This window comes from Octodon degus, unplaced genomic scaffold (assembly GCF_000260255.1).
Source record: "Octodon degus isolate 3935 unplaced genomic scaffold, OctDeg1.0 scaffold00005, whole genome shotgun sequence".
Taxonomy (NCBI): domain Eukaryota; kingdom Metazoa; phylum Chordata; class Mammalia; order Rodentia; family Octodontidae; genus Octodon; species Octodon degus.
In genome coordinates, this window is record NW_004524581.1 from 4,535,113 (window position 1) to 4,548,784 (window position 13,672).

The following is a 13,672-nucleotide window of genomic DNA, read 5'->3' on the forward strand; positions in this document are numbered from 1 at the left end:
AGGATCACTATGCATCTAAATTGTGTAGCGAGACCTTGTATCAACAAACAAAAGCTGATGCTTTGAGCAGTCAGGATTGAATGATGACATTACAGATCTATTTGGGAAGTAAATCTTACCAATGCACTCGAATTAGCTAAGTATGCCTTGTGCTCAAAGGTATTTTGAGTTTAACAAAATTGTCAATGATAAAATAATGTAGAAATATTTATTTCCTTAATTACAAATCAGGCATAATTATAAGTATTTCTCATACTGCCCTTTAAACTCGTACCTGACTGATGGCAAAGTTATTTTAATCTTAAAATTCATGCCTCCATCAAAAATGTTTTTAAAATATACTTTCAAATTAATTAACAGATGTAGAACTGTCAGTATGCTCATTGAATATTAATTAGTAAGTGAAAATATCTCAATATGTAAACTCAAGGACTGAATTTATATATTATTTGGTAGCATTAGGGGTCGAAATATAAACCCACTCTAAATGTCAACCATCGTAATGAAACATCCACAGGCAAAACTCAGTTCATGCTTTCACGTTCCTTGTTTTAAAGACTACAAACAAGGCCAGGGATACGGCTCGGCGGAACAGCACCTGCCTGGCAAGTGCGATGTCCTAAGCTTGATTACTCGTACCCCAAAGCAAAATTAAAAAATAAAAAATGAAGAGGAAAAAATAGAATTTTGTAAACCTTATATAAGTGAAACATCTTAAAAATAAAATATGAAATGAAATATTTTTATTTTAAATAATATAATTATTACTGATAAGTTATTGCTTATTGATAAGTAACTGTACGATAATTAAATATACTTCAACAATGAATAAGTCAGACCAAGGCCAGAATTTGTAGCCTTTTCACTCATATGCTAAACTTTAAACATCTTGAAGGGATGTTAAGCCCAAATTCCCCAGCACATTTTATTCTTTGTAACGTCCACACTCGAGCCAATTTTCCTATAATTAAAGATTTACATCCTGAATAAATAATTCAAACATTCTTTGTATTATAGCTACATTCAGAATGTATAATGCAATTATAGCTTGGAAATATCATCTTACAATGTTATCTTAAAGGGAGAATCAATATTTAAAAGAGTCATGGGTTACAAATGAAATAGAAAGGTACATGGATTTGAACTTTTCTAATCTGTGGGGTTTTCCTTAATAAATGAGAGTGGTGTTCATTTGTGCATGGGACTATCAAAAGTATACATGAAACAGGAAGGGTCGGAATTGTCCATCTTCACAAATTGGCTGTAACTAGCATTCTTGCTCCTGACACTTGACTGAGTGTCTTGCTAGATTTTATCTCTTGCTACTCCTCAGCAGAGGCAATCCCCACACCCAGTCACTTCTGGTGTCATACTTGAAAGAACACAAATTTCGTTCTCTTAACTATGGCTCATTGGAAGGTAATAGGGATGACTGTCACACTGTCATATGGAGACACATTGTGTCTAGCACCTCCATTTGTCTATAAATATGGTCAAACCGCTGTGAGTAGGTGTATATACTTTGCTCCTCTCAACCCCAACAAAAGACATTGTTTTTCCAGAATTGCTTCCAAGCTGTTTCATTTTTTTTTATTTTCAAAAATGCCAAGAAAATATCTTGTAACACTACCAAAATAGTCAAAAGGAAAATCTAGCAGCATAATACAAAAATTATAAACTGATCCTTCAAGATGTCGGTTTCCGAACTGCTGCAGACTCAAATCTTCTCTCTCCCAATCTGTTATTTGTCACCTGCTGCTTAGCACTTCATAAACATCAAGTTTAGATGAATTGGCATTCTTTACAGTCTTATAAATAAATTACTGTCATGGTCATTAAAGACAGTAAAAACAGTAAGGGGTGACTGATAGGCGCAAGTCTAGAATAAATGAAATCATGTGCTCCTATTTTTACTTAGAAAGGAGAAACAATGAAAAAGAACGTCACAAATTTAAAATATGCATTTCATCAAATATCAACACACAGAATCATGTCATACACACATACACATTTTTAAATTAATATTAAATAAAATCCATGTTTAGCAAATGTTATATACTTACACTTACCACCGGTTACATGGCACTGTGTATATTACCCAGGGAGCCTCTGGGACCATTATTTTCATTTAAATTTCACTAGTAGGCAAAATCTAAATGTCAAAACTGAGCACAGTGTTTAATGAGTGGATAAATATTAGAAACCACATCTCTTGAAGTCTTAGGTAAGTCATTATTAGGGGCTTACCACTTTCAGTACCTGACATTTACCTGCTTTTTTCATATTAGTTTCATTTCTTATTATATATTCGCCTGGTTTGGGAATAATCTAGGTAATAAAGAAGATGAAAGGAGCTTTTATTTGAGGTTTACTTGATCAAAAGCACCACCTTCTAAAGCAGTCCGAGTGCTTTATGTCAATATATTATTGAACCCCGGCTGCAGCTGAGCAGGAAAATTTGTAATCTAATCATTTAAGAAATCTATAGATGTTGTCACTGTCCTGGAAATTATTTGTTTTACTATGATATTTACATATCCTTACAAAATAAAAGATTGAGGTTTTTTTTTTGCCATTTCTAACAGATCTTAAAACAGTAAAATTATTTAACCAACTAATATTTTAATTCAAGAGACTACTTTATCAAGTTAGCTAATAAAATTGACTCTTCTTGGAGTGATTATAATTATAAGGGACTTATTTATGGATGCAACCATGCTACTAAGAAACTATGCAATTAACAGAAAACACATTTATAGTTCATAACTATAAATCTAAAAAGTCAGTTTACCTTCTAATTAATTAACTGTTAAGGTTTTCTATGAGTAAAGCTTTTGCAAGTGGGCAAATATCAATAGTAGTATGAATGTATTTGGGGGAACAGTTTTTAGCAGAGACAATTCATGAGAAAATGCCACAAAGAAACGCTCAGTTTACAGTACAGGCGAAAAGGGAACAATAACAAACGCGAAATAGAAAATAAACCAACAAGTAACACATTCCCTGGAAACAATGCTTTGCTATTGTTTCTTCTTAGGTTCCCAGTGCTAGGTGGCGTCTTCCCAAGGCCTTGTAGGGTTGCGGGAGGGGAGGTCCAGTGTGCTTGGCAGCAGGAAGAGACCGCCTCCCCACCTCAGCGCTCAGGGACAGCCCGATGGCGTCCACAGGGAGGATGAACTACGGAAACGGAGCAGGGAGATTTTAAGTGGAAAGTTTTAAATTTTAAAACCTGCATGCTCCATAGAGTACACGTACATGCTCCTCTTAATCTTTCTGTTCAGATTTCATTGATATTGAATTCTGATTAACATGTTGAATGCATATTAGCTGATGAGTGATAGAAAGTTGGTTGTCCTGGAAACAGACATCAAGTAAGATGAGTTCCAGTGAAGCGGCTCTGAGTGGCCCACTTGGTTAAGCCATGAAGTGCCTTTATAGAATCTCCTCTAGTCCACCCAACATTACTGTGAGACTAGACTGGAAATATTACAAAAAGTCCATGACTGAGACCACATCAAATTAAAAGGTAATTTGTACAGCAAAAGAAACCACCAATAGAGTGACAAGACAACCCACAAATTGGAAAGAGAAACAGCAGCTACTCCTCAGACAAAGGACTACTATGTAGACTATATAAAGAACTCAAAAATATCAGATCCTCCAAACTCAAAGGTCTGCCACAAAAACGGGCATCTGCAATAGACCTTTTTCCAACAAAGAAGTGCAGGGATCTTCTTATATTAGGGAAAGCAAATGAAAATACTGCTAGCACAAATGCCATGCATTTGCATTAATTGAGCACACCCTGATGGGAATCTTATCTCAAGGGAGGTTTATTCATGGCTCCTCTTATTTTTATCAGAATAAATTTATGGTACTATGGACATATGTAGTCCATAGATCCTTTATTTGTGTTTTATTATCGAAGTGTGTTGAGGATTTACTGATTTTGTTCAATATCAGTAATAAACCAAGTGAATTTTCATGGAATGCCACAGCAATTGTTCCTTAGAATATGTATCATTGAGCATTGATTTTCTGTCGTGTAGAACAATATGAAATGTAGAACAGCTCAATATATGTTCTTGCATATTTATATAAAGTTTGCAATATTAAGTTGCAATTTTATTTATACTTTTTAGTTTCTAGTTCATGACTTTTTTTTCCTACAATTTTGTAATACTTGGATAGCAAGTCATTGGGAACTAATGCTACATTTTCCTTGAAAATAAGATATACTCAGATGTATTAGTAAGGTTTACGTAAGAATAATTCTAATAGTTCTTTTTAATGGGACGGCCAGATAGCTCAATGGACTAGCCTGCCCATTGAGATCCTCATGCCTTAAGGCATGCCCTTAAGGCATCCTGAGCCAGTCAAAATAATAATAATAATAATAATAATAATAATAATAATAATAATAATATCCTCAACAGACTAATGAGCCTGCTTAGTCAGAGTGTAGCAGGCAGGGTTCCTTCCCAGGTATGATGTGCTGGCCCAGCCCCCACCCAGGGTGCTCAAAACATGATTGAGACTGGGCATGGTAGCCAGTAATCCCAGCCTTCATTCGCCTGTAATAACATTGCTTGGGAGGCTGAAAACAGGAAACCCACTGCAAGTCCAAAATTGTAGTAAGACCCTGTACTAAATTCATTTAAAAAAAAAAAGATTTCTCTTTAATGTTTTTATGTTCTTGCTAAGTCAGATTGAATATCATATTAGCTACTAAATTAAATGTTAAAGTCTTTGATAATCACAGAACAAGTATATAATAGAATTAGCATTATTTATAAAGAAGTTCAAACTTTCAGGATTTGAGTCACTTTACAACAAGATACCAGAAAAATGACTTTCACATGGTGGCAAATTGGGCAGTTCTTGCTTTGGGTTTTACCGTCCTCCTGCCCCAGTGTATGCAGGGGCTCTAAGGGTGTTAGATGCTGCTTCTTTGTAGTAGGATTACTCCTCTTGCTTCATAACACAACCACTAATCCATTAGAGGCACAGAATGCTAATACCATTTTAAGTAGCAAAAGTATAAAAACAAATAGGCTTCATTGCACCTTCCTGAAACCAGATTCTAGGAAAGCTATCTATGATTAGACATAGCAGCTCTACTTTGAAGACACATTTACATACTTTACAATTTCAGTTTTCTCAGGATTATTAGCAACCAAGACTAGGACTGATTCAGAAGCATAGTTAGTGTAGGTAATATTTTTCCTATAATAGTATTCTCCCTTTCCTATTTTTTAAAATGTGTTTGCTTGCTGTAGGGTCTCACTATGCAGCTTGACTCATGGTGACCCTCCTACTTTCAGCCTCGTTAGCACTGGGATTACAAGCTTACGCCACTACGCCTGGACTCTGGCCAGCTTAGCTTGCCCTGGCAGTGAGGCTGGCAAGGGATGTGGTGCCAGGGATCAAACCTTGGTCCCATGCTTGCCTAAGATTGCCTAAGCAGGTACTCTAGTCTGCTGAGCTATCTTGCCACCCCAGCCCCTTCCTATTGATAAGGGCATCCCTATTCTGCCCCTCTGCAATGCTCTGAGTGGAAAGGAAGCCAAGAGGCCTGTCTTTGTCTTCATCTTGCCAAGCAGTGGGCACAGCACAGTTAGCAGGGCCAAGGTGAATCAAAGTCTCAGCCCCGTTATTATTTTTTCCCATTAAACTTTTTCTTAATATGTCTCAAAATTCTGTGACAGATTTTTGGTTGTTTCCACTAAAAAGTATTGATTTTAAAATCTAATAACTTAAAAAACTGCCACACACACACACACACACACACACACACACACACACACACACACACACAATGGTCCACAAAACATTCTCCTTTCCTTCTGAAGGTTTTATGATGCATTGTTATGATTAACTAGCCTTTCACTATTAAACTTAAATGGCCAGTTGGAAGAAACAGTCCTGAGACCGGTCTTCCACCGCTGATTAAGACTGGGGCTTCAGGTGTCAGGGATAGCATTCATTTAGCCTCCTGAGCTTTCTGGGCAGACTTGGTGACCTCGCCAGCTCCAGCAGCCTTCTTGTCCACAGCTTTGATGGCACCCACAGTCACTGTCTGTCTCATGTCACGAACAGCAAAACAACTCAGAGGTGGGTAGTCAGAGAAGCTCTCGACACACATGGGCTTGCCTGGAACCATGTAAACAATGGCAGCATCACCAGATTTCAGAAACTTGGGCACATCTTCCAGCTTCTTACCAGACCAACAATCAATCTTTTCAGCAAACTTGCAAGCAATGTGAGCTGTGTGCCAATCCAGGACAGGGGCATAGCCAACACTGATCTGGCTGGGATGGTTCAGGATGATCACCTGATCAGTGAAAACAACTGCTTCCATTGGTGGGTCGTTTTTGCTGTCACCAGCCACATTGCCATGCTGGACATTTTTGACAGACACATTCTTGACATTGAAGTCCACATTGTCCCCAGGAAGAGCTTCACTCAAAGCTTCATGGTGCATTTCAACAGACTTGACTTCAGTTGTGAGATGGACTCGAGCAAAGGTGACCACCATGCCAGGTTTGAGAACAGCAGTCTCACTCGGCCCATAGGGACAGTGCCAATACCACTGATTTTGTAGACATCCTGAAGGGGTAGCAGCAAAGGCTTGTCAGTGGGGCGAGTGGGTGGGAGGATGCAATCCAAAGCTTCAAGCAGTGAGGTTCCACTGGCATTGCCATCCTTGTGAGTGATCTTCCATCCTTTGAACCAAGGCATGTTAGCACTTGGTTCCAGCATGTTGTCACCATTCCAACCAGAAATTGGCACAAAAACTGTCAGGGCTGTAGACAATTTTCTTAATGTAAGTGCTGACTTCCTTAACAATTTCCTCGTATCTCTTCTGGCTGTAGGGTGGCTCTGTGGAATCCATTTTGTTAACTCCAACAATTAGTTGTTTCACACCCAGTGTGTAAGCCAGAAGGGCATGCCCACGGGTCTGCCTGTTTTTGGAGATACCAGCTTCAAATTCACCAATGCCAGCAGCAACAATCAGGACAGCACAGTCAGCCGGAGATGTGCCTGTAGTCATGTTTGTGATGAAGTCTCTGTGTCCAGGAGCATCAGTGATGGTCACATAATACTTGCGGGTCTCACATTTCCACAGGGAGATGTCAATGGTGATACCACGCTCACGCTCAGCTTTCAGCTTGTCCAACACCCAGGCTTACTTGAAGGAACCCTTCCCCATCTCAGAAGCTTCCTTATCAAATTTTTCAATGGTTCTTTTGTCGATGCCATCACATTTGTAGATCAGGTGGCTGGTGGTGGTGGACTTGCCGGAGTCCACATGTCCGATGACGACGATATTAATGTGGATCTTTTCCTTTTCCATGTTGGCTTGGATTTAGTGGCAGCTTTGACTACACCTGTGCTCTTGTGGCAAACCCGTTGCCCAGCAATTGGAGATGCCCTACCCAACTGACCTTTGGCTTTGGTGACTGAGTCTCCTGAGCCTTTACTACAGCATCTCCACATCCTAATGGCACTCTCAAATGTTCACATTGGCTCTGTGAGCAAATGTCCACAGATAGATTTTGTTCTGGTTGTACTGGCCCAACGTGCTTTCTGATAGTATCAAAATCATAATTGATGGAACACATCAAGTCTACACCAGGTCTTTGGACTCATCTGCAACACTAGTAGTGCCTCGCATTCTACTCCGTTATGTTTGATTTCAGTAGTAAAACTGCAGTGTGTTTCTGCCAAAAAGTGTTCAATAATGCAATTGTTATCCAAGTAAGATAAATGAGTCCTTAGTGCAAAGCAGCATAAACAACTTCTAGGCAGCACTTGATCACTTTTAAACACTTATAGCACAAAAAGAACAGTTCTAAGCAATGTATCAGTTTTTATATCTTATTTACAATGAGAAGTTGTCAACCTGAAATCAAATGTAAATACAGAAATCTAGGAGACACAATGAAATCTTATTTTTTGCTAGCCATTAGCCAGATTTTTGCTGCAAAATCTGTACTATTTGGACACCAAGAAAACTGTTTTCTTTTACAAACACAAATGAAACCCAAAATATTTCCCTTGGAAATGGGATTTTTAAATGTGTTGTTATTTATACCTGTTATGAGCAAACTGTGAAATTTGATTACATGATAAATAATCTCACAAAAGAAATTTATGATCATAATATCAAGATACTTTCAGAAACATCATGAGGAAGGGAATTTGTGGAATGTGTTGGCAGAATTCTAGCCAATGAGAGGGGCACCAAGCTCCAGATTGAAAGTGTGAGTAAAAAGTGGTATATTTATACTTGTGAGCTGAACAGACAACATAAAAACAAATGTATCGGGGGCGGGGAGATTGCTCAGTAGAATAAGTGCTTGCCTGGAAGTGCCAGGGCCTGAGTTCAATCCCTGATTCCACCAAAAACCAAAACAAAACAAAACAAAATGTATAACATGTACAGGTTCAGACTCCCTGCCATGAATGCTTTCATTATGTATATATAAAATGCACAAATAAAATTAATTGAAAGAAAACAATTTAAAAATGTAAATGTATGTGATAGTACAAATCTGATGATGTCTGCCTATACTTGTACAGAAACTGTGCACCTAAACCCATGCAAATTTTCCTATGAAGAATTTTATTGTTATCAAAAAAAATAAAAATAAAAGCAAAAAAAAAATGTAAGTTACATTTCAACAAATGCAAAGAAGCCTTTGTGAGGGTGTTGGGCAGCTCACTAATCACAACAGCACTGAAAGATGAAAGAGCAGTGCTTGATGTATAGCCAAGTTCACAGAGAGTTCAGAAATCTAAAATGCTTCTTGGGGAAGTTCCCTAGAAAAGCAGCCTTGCGAGAAGCTACACATAAAGCCCTGGTGAGGAAGGTGATTGCTCAAACACATTCTATGGGAGAAGATGAAGATAACAGTGGGCTGGGAAGACAGCTCAGTGGCGTAAGTGCCCGACGGGCATGCACAAGGTCCTGAGTTCAATCCCTGGTATTGCAAGGAAAAAAAAATGGTGAGGATAACCATGATATGGAAAAGTTACCTGAGACCCTCCCTTCCATATGACTTTCAGATCAATCTCTTTTTATGTAAATTTCACCAATTTTCAACATGAGATGCCTGAGATGTAGACCAGATGGGCAATGAAAGCATACCATGTGACATCTGTACCACCCACGCACATTAACACACCTATGTACATAGGTGCAAACTATAGAAACTTGCCAATTTCTTTGAAATATATTGTTAACTTTTGTATTTTAACATCTGTGAGGTAGTGATGTCCTTGTTATTGAAGCACATTCATATTAAACTTAAGTTAATTGTCCCTAAATGTAATTATTAGATTATATAGCTAATGAAAGTGAATCATGAGAATAAAGGAATAACTCTGAGACACTCACAATACTATATACTTTAAGCAATTTAGTATGAACCACTGAACTGAGGAGAAAATATATTGTTGAACAAATGTTACTATTTTTAAAATAAACCTTTTTTATTTAACTGTTAGATATCACTACTTGAAATTCTGTAGTTTCCACTGGATTTAAATATTGTAGCTCACAAAATATTATCATCATCTGGTTCCTTAAAAATATCCTTTCTTGGGCCGGGGAGATGGCTCAGTAGAATAAGTGCTTCCCTGGCAAGCACAAGGGCCTGAGTTCAATCCCCAGTTCCGCTAAAAAAAAAAAAAAAAAAAAAAAAAATAGCCTTTCTTCTGGAAGTAAACTGGTCCTTTGAAAGAATATTAAGAAATTTTTCTAACATAAGGCTTCTTCTGACTGCCACAACAATGGTGTTTCTTGCTTAAATTTAGACAGAGCAAACTTTACAAGGACATGCTTGGCTACTTCTAGTAATTTAGACTTTCCCTGTACAGAGAAAACACATTTTCCAGTGATGTAAACAGGCTTATATATCTCAGAGATAAAAGTTTTTTAAAGCACAAGACAGTCTTTAATCAGTACAGTTACACAACTGATCTATCAAGCAGAGTCAATTAAACTTTAATAGTGTGATATTCAAGACAGATGGTTTAGGGCCGGCAAGATAGCTCAGCAGACTAAAGTGCATGTCTAGGCAGAGTGCAGCAGCTGGGGTTTGATCCCCAGGGGTGTGCTGAGATGGTGATTGAGATTGGGCGTGGTGGTGCATGCCTATAATCCCAGCGCTTGGGAGGCTAAACAGGGGTAGACCACTCCAAGTCTGATCTACCTACTGAGATTCTGTAAACCCCATGCTAAATCCATAAAAAAAGACAGATGATTTAGTCAGCTACTATGCAAAGACAAATTGATATTCTTTGAAATAAAAAGGTAGTATATATCATCCATAGAAAGAAAACTACATGAGGATGATCTAGTAATATGATATTATGAAAATCCATGGAACTTTGCAGTATTCCAAATATTTCTATTGTAATCTTGACTTCAGAAATAATTATTAACACATTTCCCTTTCTAAAACCCAATGATGGGGCTGGGGAGATAGCTCAGTAGAATAAGCATTTGCCCGGCAAGTGCAAGGTACTAAGTTCAATCCCTGATACCACAAAAATAAATAAATAAATAAATAAATAAATAAAACCCTATGAAACTGAGATTTCTGTATTTTTAAAATTTAGCTACAAATGCCCCCATACGTAAAGTAAAATGCTTGGAAATTCAAGCTCCAACTAGACCCATGACTTCGCCATCATGCAGTTAGGATTTTTGCTCAAATAATATAAGTCAAATGGTATAAAATTAAAAAACACTGTTATCAAATCTTTTCCATTTTACTTGTCTACAGAAGAATCTGCTAATCATTGACCCAGAAGCTTCCTTTGTGCTAACACTTTCCCAAACTCTTCAATGCTGTGGTGATGCAAATGACAGCCGGGCTACTCTCCAGGAGCAGGGTGTGCATGACACTCTGATAAGAATCGCCTGCCTACTGTGGAGAGAGGCTTCACCCACTCACTTCCCTGCTGGAATCTACGGTTGCTTCCAGAAGTGTCCCATTGTGAACCCAAAAGCCACTGTCCTGATCTTTGAGGCCCTACTTGGCCACCAGTGACTCTATCAGAACCCTAAGGGATTTTTAATAAGACCTATCCAACATCATGAACTTAGACTCATGTTCTCCTTTTGGTGTACCCAGAAAGAAAGTAAATTGATGCATACATGCAGCACACATTTAGAACTTACAGCATGTACTTTGGCTGGACGGAGCACATCGAACAAACTTAATCCTGCACAAGAGCATTTTAAATAAATAATCATTCAGGGTAATTACATTTATTGTTTTAGAGATCTGTTTGGTTATGGGCATGCTTATCCTATAGGAGAATTTTAAGTTTCTGAAGAGTTACAGAAAAATTCCTGGTGTACAACACTTTGGCTATATGTATACTGAATTAGAACACGTTTTTCTAGATTGGACAATCACTGTGAGTCTCATATGTCCACATATGGACAAATCAGGTGGGATGTCACCAATAAAACTGAAAAGAGATAAATAATTGAGGCTATCAAAATTGTGCCTTCTGGTTTATAAATTATCTAAATATATTATTTGATTCACATAATTGCTCAATATTAGCTCATTAAACAGCCTCTAAATTAAGTTGTTTTAGAGATTTCTTCCTACATATTAGGATATTCCATTTTCCTAGAAGTGAAAAAGTGGATATTAATAATGGCAAAAGGTTTATCCTATAGAAAACTTTGGTGCCATGACCAACAGGGGAGAATTAGGACAGGTCGAATGGCAGCAGGTTTCTATGCCAGTACAGAGCAGTGATGGGAGGCGACAGCACACAGGATGAGGCAGCCCGTTGGTTATCATTGAAAACTCAAAGTTCATCTCACTTGTATAGAGTGTAAACATTTTACTCTTCACTTATATTTCGAACTTGATTTGGGCTTGACTAATTAGAAGTGGAATACAGTTGGATAAATTAATTTAATATACAATTGTAGTTTTTCTGCCTTTGATTTCTTTGGTCATCCCACCCCTACTATTCCACCAGCCTCCATCCTTCCTTGTCTTCCCCTCAGCCACATGGTTCTTCATCTTTAGTCCTTCTCTAATCCAAGAGAATATCCTTAGCAGGCAAGTATGTGTCTGCATCACAGAGCAGAACAGGTCAGCTACCTGCTGTGGCCAAAACACCCAGTGACAGACTAGCCCAAGAACAAGACAAGTCAGTTGTTTCATATGAAAATGTTGTCTTCTCCTTTACTCCTTGGGAAGAAATAGTTTCTTTTAGAAGCATAGAAAAATATTTTCAGGGCAGGCCAAATAGCTCAACAGATTAAAGTGACTGCAAGCAGGCTCAGGGGCCTGGGGTTCAATCCTCAGGCCTGCCATGCTGGCCCCACCCCCAGGGCACACTGAGATGGCAATTGAGACTGGGAGTGGTGGCAGGAGCCTTTAATCCCAGCAGTTGGGAGACTGTAAACTATTGGATCACTACGAGTCCGACCTAGTAGTGAGACCCTGAACACCCTGTAGTCCCTTCCCTAAAATACAATAAATAAATAAATAAATAAATAAATAAATAAAAAGAAAGAAAGAAAAAAAAAGGAAAAGAAAAGAAAACTATTTTCAGCGTTCTGACCCACATAAACCTACCACAACCTCTCAGAATTAATATTTGCATAACATGCGTACTGGCGTCTCCCCCAATTCCTTCTCTCTTAAGCTTCATCTTCTACTCCCCAACCCCATAACTTCTCAGATAGGATGAGGTATCATAAGCTCTCTTTCTGACAGATGCCTGGAAAGGGTTTCTCCTCTCCTGCTTACGGGTACCCTGAGTCATCACCATCTCTGAATAAATGGTCTGAAAGAACAGTGATTCCCAATCATTCTTTCAACTTCACAGAAATATCTGCCAAACCTAAGCATTCAGCTTTAGCATTAACATAAATGTAAGTGGCTGCTCTCTGTCAAGCCCAGATGTTCTAGACTTTTTCAAACTTCTGCTATGACAAGTACTATGGGGTTGGGGGGGTAGAGAAAATTGTTCCTCAAATAATTCTCAAATGCAGCACTGTGGCTAGGATTAACTTACATGTCTGTCCAAAAAAAAAATTGATATTGGGGAAATGAAAATCCCATCTTGAAAAGTACCTGGAATGAATTTTTGTTCTCTAAAACCAAAGAATAAATTTTAGGAACAATAGAGGTTAAGAGCAGAATATATTTATTAGTGGAAAGAAAGCTTCGCCAAGAGAGGGACAAAAGGGGACCCAAGTGGGTTGCCCAGGAATCAGCCTTTTCTAGGGATTTTTATAGAGCAAATCCAGGAGGTGAGGCAGGTACAAGGTGGGAAACCTGGGAACTCACACATGAGGTGTGTACAAGGTGGGAAACCTGGGAACTCACACATGAGACAAAACTATGGTAAATCAATAAGATTACAAGCATTTTTGCTCAGGTACAATTGATTAAATTTTGCTTGCTAATTGGCATGAACAACAGAATAGGAGATTTTCCTGTGGGGGGTTGGATTAGTGACTCCTTCTGGCCTCCAAAGGTGATAGAGACCTATTTAGAATATCAATCCCAGACACTTACCTTTAGGGAGATAGGGATTTGTTTGGTCTTTTGTCTTGAGCTCGGGCGGTAGCCGGAGTGTCCCTCTCCCACAGTTGCAAGGTATCTTGTCTTGCACACTG

At 38.4% G+C, this 13,672-nt stretch overlaps 1 pseudogene; it reads right to left on the reverse strand.

Moving 5' to 3' along the window:
- Positions 1-5,983: 5,983 nt before the first annotated feature.
- Positions 5,984-7,357, reverse strand: LOC101574164 (annotated as a pseudogene).
- Positions 7,358-13,672: the final 6,315 nt, after the last annotated feature.